Genomic DNA, 9,943 nt, shown 5'->3' on the forward strand with positions numbered 1-9,943 from the left:
ATTTTAGTTAATGCTTCCGCTTCTTCAATATCTGTCAATGTTAATTTGATTCCTATACTGAATGGAAACAACTTTAAGGACTGGAAAGAAAATATTTTAATTATCCTTGGTTGTATGAGTCTAGACCTTGCGCTTTGGATTGATCGACCCACTATTACGGCTGAGAGTACCCTTGATGAAAAATGAGACATTGAAAAGTGGGAAAGATCAAATCTCATGTGTTTGATGATCATCAAGCGAGGAGTTCTAGAAATATTTAGGGGTGATATCACTGAAGTTACTAATGCTAATGAATTTATTGAAAAAATTGAGAAACGTTTTACAAAAAACGATAAACTGAAACTAGCATGCTTCTTGCGAGTTTAACCTTAATGAAATATAAAGGAGTACATTATGAAAATTTCTCACATTGCTTCAAAACTAAAAAAACTAAAGTTAGATATTTCTAATGAATTGCTCGTGCATTTAGTTTTGATCTCTTTCCCTACACAATTTAACTAGTTTAAGGTAAGTTATAACTATTAGAAGGAGAAATGAACTCTTAATGAGCTCATTTCATATTGTGTGCAAGAGGAAGAGAGATTGAAGCAAGATCAGAATGAAATTGCTCATTTGGCTTTGACAAATAACTTCAAGGGTTAAAGAAATTAAAAGAAGAACCCTAAAGAAGCTACAGGTGGTCCCACACAAAAGAAACAACAAATTAAAGAAAATGAGGAATTTAGTTGTTTCTTTTATCGGCAATCCACACACATGAAGAGGGACTGCACCAAATACACGTGTGGCGTGTAAAAAAATGTGATATTCTTACTTTAGTTTGCTCTGAGGTTAATTTAACTTCAGTACGGAGTAACACTTGGTCAGTAGATTCTGGTGCTACTTCTCACATTAGTGTTTTTATGTAGGGTTGCCTAAGCTGCCGAATGTCAAGTAATGATAAAATATTCATTATCGTGGGCAATGACAAATTAGTTGAAGTTGAGGCTATTGAGAATTTTAGATTATTATTAAGAACTGGTTCTTATTTGAATTTGAAAGACACTTTAGTTGTACCGTATTTTAGACGAAATTTGGTTTCTATTTATGTTTTGTAAAAATTGGGTTTTTTTGTTGTTCATTTGAGAATAGTCAGTTTAGTCTTTCTTTAAATTCAAGTATTATTGCAACTAATTCTTTGTCATTTTATGATCATCTATATTTATTTATACAGTTGTCTCATATAATGAAACTTTGCATATAAATACACACGATACTAAAAGAAAATTAATAATTGAGAATTCTACATAAATTTGGCATAAGCGTTTATGTCATATATCTAAATACAAAATCGAAAGGCTTGTAACTGATGGAATTCTTAATTCCCTTGATTTTTCCAATTTTGAGGTTTGTGCTGGATGTATTAAGGGAAAGAAAACAAATGTAAGAAAATTGAGTGCCAACAGAACTACAGACGTCTTAGAACTCGTACATACTGATATTTGTGGGCCATTCCCTACGGCCTCTTGGAATGGTCAACGATATTTTATTTCGTTCATAGACGATTATTCAAGATATGGTTATCTATACATCATAAATGAGAAGTCCCAAGCACTCGACGTTTTTAAGGTATAAAAAGCTGAAGTAGAAAATCAGCTTAGTATAAGAATTAAGGTCATCATATCTGACCGTGGTGATGAATACTATGGTCGATATGATGGATCGTGAGAACAACGTCCATGATCATTTGCTAAATTCCTAGAGGAATGTGAAATTGTACCTTAATACACTATGCCAGGTTCTCCGAGCATTAATGGTGTATTTGAGAGACGAAACATAACTCTTAAATATATGGTAAGAAGTATGATTTCTCATCCTACCTTACTTGAATCTCTCTAGGGAGAAGCAATAAAGACTGCAACTTATATTCTCAATAGAGTTCCAACTAAAGCAACAACTAAAACTCCTTATGAGCTTTGGACTAGTAAAAAGTCAGTCTTAAAAGTATTTTAATATCTGGGGATGTCCAGCAGAAGCAAGACCTTATAAGTCACATGAAAAGAATTTGGACTCCAAAACAGTTAGTTGTTACTTTATTGGAAATTCTAAAAAATCAAGAGGTTACAAGTTTTTTTGTTCCTACGAACAAAACTATTTTTGAGACTGGAAATACGATTCTCTTTGAAGATTTTGAGTTTGAGTAGTGAGATACTAAAGAATTTGTATTTGAAGAGAAATTTGTTCAAATTCCTGCTATTGCTATTGATGATAATCATGAATTTATTTATGATAATAATCAAGAAGAAATTCCAGAACTTCATGATATAATACAAATTTCCCATTGAAAATGAGATAAGCATTCTTGAAGAACAAACTCAAGAACAAATGTTATTACGAAGATTCACAAGAGAAAGGAGAAATACTATTTCAGATGACTATGTGTTAGATTAACTTAAATAAAGAAAAAGGGAAAATTATTTAATTAAGATAAAATAGGAATTCATTAATTAAGTTGAATTAAGAAAAACGATTTAATTGATTAAAATAAACTTAGGATAATTATAATCAATACAACATAGTTTTGGTGATGCGCTGATAATTGAATAAAACTAAGTTATGCAAATGTTTTATGTGCAAGAAGCGCTAACAGCAGACTTGCTTCAACAACAAAGCTCAAGAAGCGCTGGCAGCAAACTTACTTCAACAGCAGAGCTCAAGAAGCGCTGACAGCACACTTGCTTTAACAGTAGAGCTCAAGAAGCGTTGGTAGCAGACTTGCTTCAACAACAGAGCTCAAGAAGAACTACCAGCAGACTTGCTTCAACAACAGAGCTCAAGAAGCGCTGGAAACAGACTTGCTTCAATATTTGAGATCAAGAAGCGCTAGATGCAGACTTGCTTCAATAGTAGAGCTCAAGAAGCGCTGACAGCAAACTTGCTTCAACAATAGAGCTCAAGTAGCATTGATAGAAGACTTGCTTCAACAACAGAGCTCAAGAAGCGTTGATAGTAGGCTTACTTCAACAACAATATGAAGAAGCGCTATTAGCAACCTTGCTTCAATTGCAATCTGAAGAAGCGCTAGCAGCAGCCTTGCTTCAGCTGCAGCCTGAAGAAGCGCTAGCAGCAACCTTGCTTCAGCAGCAGTCTGAAGAAGCCAACAACAATATTACGTCAACAGATGTGCTGCGCTAACAGTAGACTACCACTTGGCATACAACAATTAGAAAGTCGACACGTATCTACGAACGAGATTTGACCATTGCTACATTTCAATATAAAAGGACATCAAAGTACAATGTCGAATCCCTTGATTTTTGAAGGGTGGATCCCTGGATTTCTGGACGAAGGATCCCTGAATATTTGGCCTCTTATTTAAATCATATATCAAAGAATCAAATTCGACAGTTTCTACGACTTCAATATAAAAGGCTGTAGAGTACAACGTTGAACAAACCTTCAAACAAATGAACGATAACAAGTCAAACAAAAACAAGTTACACAACTCTCGATCAATTTACTCTCTCTAGGTCATCTTTCATAAGCGCATTATGTATCTCATTTATGCTAAGTTGAGAGTGAATCCATTGTACGATCTGAGAGTGCATTTAATATTGTAAGTTGAACAGAACGTTGTATGTTCAATAGAGTGATAGCTAGGAGTTTAGAACAGACAACTGTTAAGTCCTGAGTTCTGACTGAGTTTGTGTAGACGCTATACAAACCAAAGCCTTCTAGTGGAATCCTTTTAAAAACAGAAGAAGGGGTGACATATGAGTTTTATCTCCGAACATCCATAAAACTCTCGTGTTATTTCCTTTTTTGCATATCTTAGTCCTTAATCTACCGCTTCAAATCTAGCAAGTATTTCTGCACTTGAATCCGTTCAAGAGCTTGCGACGATTTGTTGAAGATTAGAAACAATTTTTAATCTCTAACATGATTAAAATTACATTGAAAGTAAAATTAGCTCAACAATATTCACCCCCCTTTTATTGTTGAAGTCTATCTTAACAAGTTGTATCAGAGCATGATTTCTATTCTCAAGAAAAACATATATCTAAATTATGTCTCTCCTAAACAAAATCCCTATGTTCTAGAAGGAAGACTATGATGATTGGAAGATCAGGATGCAAGCTCATCTAACCGCTCAAGATGATGATATGTGGTATGTCATCACAAACATTCCTATAAAGATTCTGAAGGTTAGCACAACCACAACTACAACTGAAGATGCTCTTGAAATGAGGGAGAAGCCCATATATGAGTGGACTGTTGAAGATAAAAGGAAGGACAACCTAGACAATGTGGCCAGACATTTTATATAAGACGCTCGACAAGAACATGTTTAGTAAGATCCAGTCATGCTATACTGCCAAAGAAATTTGGGAGAAGCTGACTCAACTCTGTGAAGGCAACGATCAAACCATAAAAAACAAACTAATAGTTGTCACATAGAAGTTTGACAACATTAAGATGGGTCCTAAAGAGACAATGAATGAATTCGATGAACGATTCAGCAACGTAGTCATTGAGCTCTCGACTTTGGGAAAGACTTACAGTAATAGAGAGGTTGTTATCAAAGTGATGAGAGCCTTACCCAGAGAATGGAACATCAAGACAATGACCATGAGAGAATCTAAAAATCTCAACAAGATTGAGTTGTACGACCTATTCGCCGATCTGAAAGCCTACGAGTTTAAAATAAGCTCAAGGAATGAAGAGGATCCATCCACCTCTACCATAACAAAAGCGCTGATGATTACTGAACAATCATTTGCCGCGATAAATGCGAAGTCTGCTGAGCAGATCATCAACGATGCAATTTCATTCTTCGTCAAGAAGTTTGACAAATTCACGAGGAAGAATTATTCTAATTCTAACTCTAATAGATATAATAATAAGGATGATTCAAAAGCTAATTTGAAATGCATTAACTACTATAAACCAGGTCATTTTTAGGATGACTATAGAAAGCCCAAGAAGGACGACAAGAAGTCGTCTCATAGAAGAAACAAAAAAGAACAAAAGTCTCTACTAGCTGAGGAAATCAAGAGCAAGTGGGATGACAGTGGTTTATATGACAACTCATCAAGCGAAATTGAAGATGAAGGTGTTAAATGCTTCATGGATGACTATACTGAGGTATTTGACTTTTCTTCTGACGAATTCACAATAGATGATCTAACCACGTCATTGAGTACAAGAAACTGTCAGACTTTTTTATTGAAATAAATTTGAAAAACAAAACTGATAGTACACGCTTTTCATCTCAAAACACTGAACTAGAAGTTTTAAATAATGAAATAAATGAGCTCTCATCTAAGAATGAGAAGCTCAAAGAAACAATCAAAATTCTTTCTACTGAAAACCAAAGATTAAACTATGTGATTAGTTCTTGGACGAAATCTGGTAAAGCTGTCAAATAGCTAATTATTGAGGAAAAGCCTGCAGGATGTAAATTTGGTCTAGGATTTGATAATAGCTCTCTAGATGAGTCTAGCAAAAAATTGAACCCAGTAAAAGGAAAGCTTAAACCTATAAGCTTTGTTAAGGGTAACTTAACTCACACTAGAATTAATCACAAATGTGATGACTTAACTTTAAAATATGATATTAAATATATTAAGACAACTTCTAGCTAGATCAAGCCTAAGAAGCGGGCAACCAACTGGTCTGGTCTGGTCCCTAAACCCTAAACCCTAACTCATACTAGAATTAATCTCAACTGTGATGACTTAACTTTAAAATATGATATTAAATATATTAAGCCAACTTCTAGCTGGATCAAGCCTGAGAAGCGGGCAACCAACTGGTCTGGAAAATAAAACTTTGATAGAAAGTCAAAAGGTTTTCATCAAAAATCATCTTCTAAGGCTAAAGGATCATCAATTGGCAGGAAGATGTCTTTCAAGTCTAAATCTTATGCATTATTGACAACCCAAAGTGGGAGATTTATAAAAATAACGCAAATATGAATACTTAAGGGACTAATCCATCATAGACCCAAGTAAATATGGGTACCAAAGCTATAAATATGTATATGTGTAGGTAACTTAGAACAATTGCATGAAGGAGTCAGTTTGGTATCTGGAAAATGTCTACTCCAGACACATGACAGACAACAACTGGCTGCTAACTGATATAACTAAATGTATAGGACCGTAAATCACATTTGGTGATAACATCAAAGGTAAAATCGCGGGTAATGGCAAGATTGTCCACGGTAACCTTACCATTTATAACTCGTTGTTAGTGGAAAATTTGTGTTATAACTTGATTAACATTAGTCAAATATGTGATAACGGATACATTGTAGATTTTCAAAAACATACATGCATTGTTAAAAATCAGCAAGGGAACACCCTACTAATAGTAACTGGAGTAGGAAACTCATATAAGATGAACTAGAAAAATAAGACATCTAAACCTGTATGCATGATAGCATAAATAATCAAAATTGGCTATGGCATAAAAGACTAAATCATCTTAGTTTTAAAACGATTAACAACATATGTTCAAAAGATCTTGTAACTGGAATACCTAAATAGAAAATTTCTAAAGATAAGGTCTGTCCTGCTTGTCAGATGGACAAACATGTCAGGTCAACTTTTAAAAATAAAGGGAATATCCAATCTGACAGGTGTCTGGAATTATTGCACATGTATCTGTTTGGTCCAATTCTAGTAACCAATTTAAGGGGAATGAGATATACCCTAGTTATAATTGATGACTTTTCTAGATTTACTTAGGTAATATTTCTAGCTTCTAAGGATCAAACTGCTGAAAATTTAATTAAAATCATTAGAAGATTACAAAATGAAAATTCTTTAAGTGTTATAAAGATTATATGTGATATAGGAACATAATTTATAAAAAAACGGTCTTCCTTCCTTGATGAATCTAGGATTAGACACGAGTTGTCTAGTGCCAGAACTCCACAGCAGAATGGCATTGTTGAGAGGAGGAATAGAACACTGAAGGAAGTAACTATGTCAATGTTAGCTGATTCCGATGTGTCTCAAAAGTTGTGGGCAACAGCCATTAACACAACCTGCTATACTAAAAAAAACAGATCAATGATTAATAAACGTTTTGATAAAATACCTTATGAAATTTTCTATGGCAAAGTTCTTAAATTTTCATATTTTAGAATTTTTGGCTGTAAATATTTTATTCATAACAATGACAAAACTCATTTGACTGCCGTTGATGCTAAGGCAGATGCTAGCATAATTCTAGGATATTCTTTAGTGAGAAAATCTTATAGAGTCTTTAATACACACTCTAATTGTTGAGGAATTTACCCATATTGTTTTCGATGAATCTGTTGAATGTAATTCGAAAGAAATCATCGAAGTGTCTAACAGGTTGGAAGCTGCTAATCTTCAATTTGATAGTAATGATGAGGTTCAGGTCATCAGAAACAACATGTCTAATCAGCCAACTAATCCAGCTAATCCATCTAATCAGCCAGCTGATCTAGTTGAAACTCAACCAAACATCCAGACTGAAAGTCAGCAGGCTGTTGACAAACTAGATGCTGCTGTGACAACTGATTAGCTTGGGACCGAACTTCAGATGGAACATAAACCACACACTTGAACTAATAATAGGTAATCCTAATGCACCCCTTAGAACTAGAAATCAATTAATGGATGAATTTGAAAACTATGTGTTTATTTCTCAAATTGAACCTAAGAAAATTGATGAAACATGAGGTATTGCTTGATCCAGATTGGATCAATTCTATGCAAGAAGAATTAAATCAATTTGAAAGAAACAAAGTTTGACATCTAACTCTAAGACTAGATGATCAATCTGTTATTAGAACTAGATGAATTTTTAGAAATAAGCTTAATGAAGATGATTTAGTTATGAGAAACAAAGCTAGACTAGTAGCTCAAGGATATAGACATGAGGAAGGAATTGACTTTGAGGAGTCATTCCCCCCTGTAGCTAGACTAGAAGCCATTAGAATTTTTCTAGCCTATGCTGCGTTCAAAAACTTTAAAGTATATCAAATGAATGTTAAAAGTGCTTTTCTAAATGGTATACTAATGAAGATGTATATTTGGGTCAACTAACCACAAATTATGTGAGAAGTTTTTAAGATGATGTAGGATAAGTTCGAGATGAGTATGATGGGTGAGCTGACGTTCTTCATTGGTCTTCAAGTTTGTCAACTTGAAGCATACATCTTCATCAATCAAGCGAATTATACCAATGAACTGTTGAAGAAATTTGGCATGGAGAACTGCTCAGCTGCCTCAACACCCATGAAATCATCAAGCAAGCTGGATAAGGATGAACCCGGATGTTGACATCATAACTTACTGATGGATAATCTGCTCCCTACTTTATCTTACAGCTAGCCGACCAGACATCTTGTTTATTGTCGGCGTGTGCGAAAGATTTTAGGCTAATTCTAAATATTCTCATTACATAGTTGCTAAGCGTATATTGAAATATCTAAAAGAAACTCAATGTGTTGGACTGTGGTATCTGAAGGATTCCAGTTTGAACTTAATTAGTTACTCTGATGCAGACTATGTAGGTTGTAAGATCGTTCATAAAAGCACCAGTGGAACGTGTCAGTTCCTTAGTGATCGTCCGATCTCTTGGTTTAGAAAGAAGAAGACGTCCATTGCTACGTCTACAGCAGAAGCAGAATACCTTGTTGCAGGCAGTTACTGTGCTCATTTACTGTGGATTTAACAGCAGTTGAGAGACTTTAGAATCTAGGCAGACGAGTCTCCGATATTCTGTGATAACACCAGTGCTATCGTGATCACGTATAATTCGGTGTTGCACTCAAGAACGAAGAATATCGACATACATCACTTCATCCGGGATCACATGGCGTAGAATCACATTCAGCTGATATATATGCCAACGGATCAACAAGTGACCAACATCTAGACTAAACCACTCACCGAAGCTAAGTTTTCTTACTTTATAAATATTTTGGGTCTTTTAGATTTAAATTAATTTAATTTAGTATGCATAAATTTAGGGGGAATTTGTTAGTCAACTGATAAGGCAGAAGTATTAAGACGGATGTCTCCAATCGTGTTGAAAGAGTATTCGGCTAATGACACTGTACACCAGACGAGATTGGCTTAAGCAACTTGGAATTTTAGTCTAATAATGACACTAAGCTGTTAGATAAAGTCTGATGTTGACACAGTTGTTGTTGTGCATCAGCAGTACGCCTACAACAGAGTAGTTATATTACACTAAAATACAAGGTTAGCGGATAAAGCGGTCAGTCGACTATCCAAGTGTACATTAGACGATTCGTCTTAAGCCGAGTGGAACAACTGTCTTAATCTTATCAATACGCTATTGTTTTATCATCTCCCTAAAAGATAGTGAATGGTCACATTTTTAAAATAAATAGTTTCCCTCCATTTGTTTTAAAATAACATGAAGACACGTGTTTGTCATGTCATAAAATGTGACCCACACACATAATTAATTAAGTAATACACGCATAATCATTTAAATAATGCTCAGTTATTTAATTTTGGACACGTGTCAGTCATACTCTATAAAGAGTACCCAACACGCCTAAAGATGTCTCATATCCCCTTTGCGATTCTTTAATCCCCAATCTCTATCTTCTTCTTCTTCTTCTTCTCAAACTTTAAATCTGAAATGACTTCCTTTGTATAAAACACAATGCATCTTACGTTCTCCACTAGAAGTATTAAAAGAGGAGTTGTGGTTAAATTTTGCTTTAAAGTTTGAAAACTTTCTTCACATCTCGTTATCCACTCATACCTCACTTCTTTGTTTGTCAAATTAGTTAGAGGTTGGGCAAAAATTGGAAATCCTTCAATAAATCTTTTGTAATAACAATCTAGATCCATAAAACATCATACTTTGCTAGCATTCTTTGGTTGTGGCCAATCTTTTATAGCTTGGATCTTGCTTGGATCAACTGAAATATCGTCTTTCAAAA

Source organism: Impatiens glandulifera, chromosome 4 (assembly GCF_907164915.1).
Source record: "Impatiens glandulifera chromosome 4, dImpGla2.1, whole genome shotgun sequence".
NCBI classification, from domain to species: domain Eukaryota; kingdom Viridiplantae; phylum Streptophyta; class Magnoliopsida; order Ericales; family Balsaminaceae; genus Impatiens; species Impatiens glandulifera.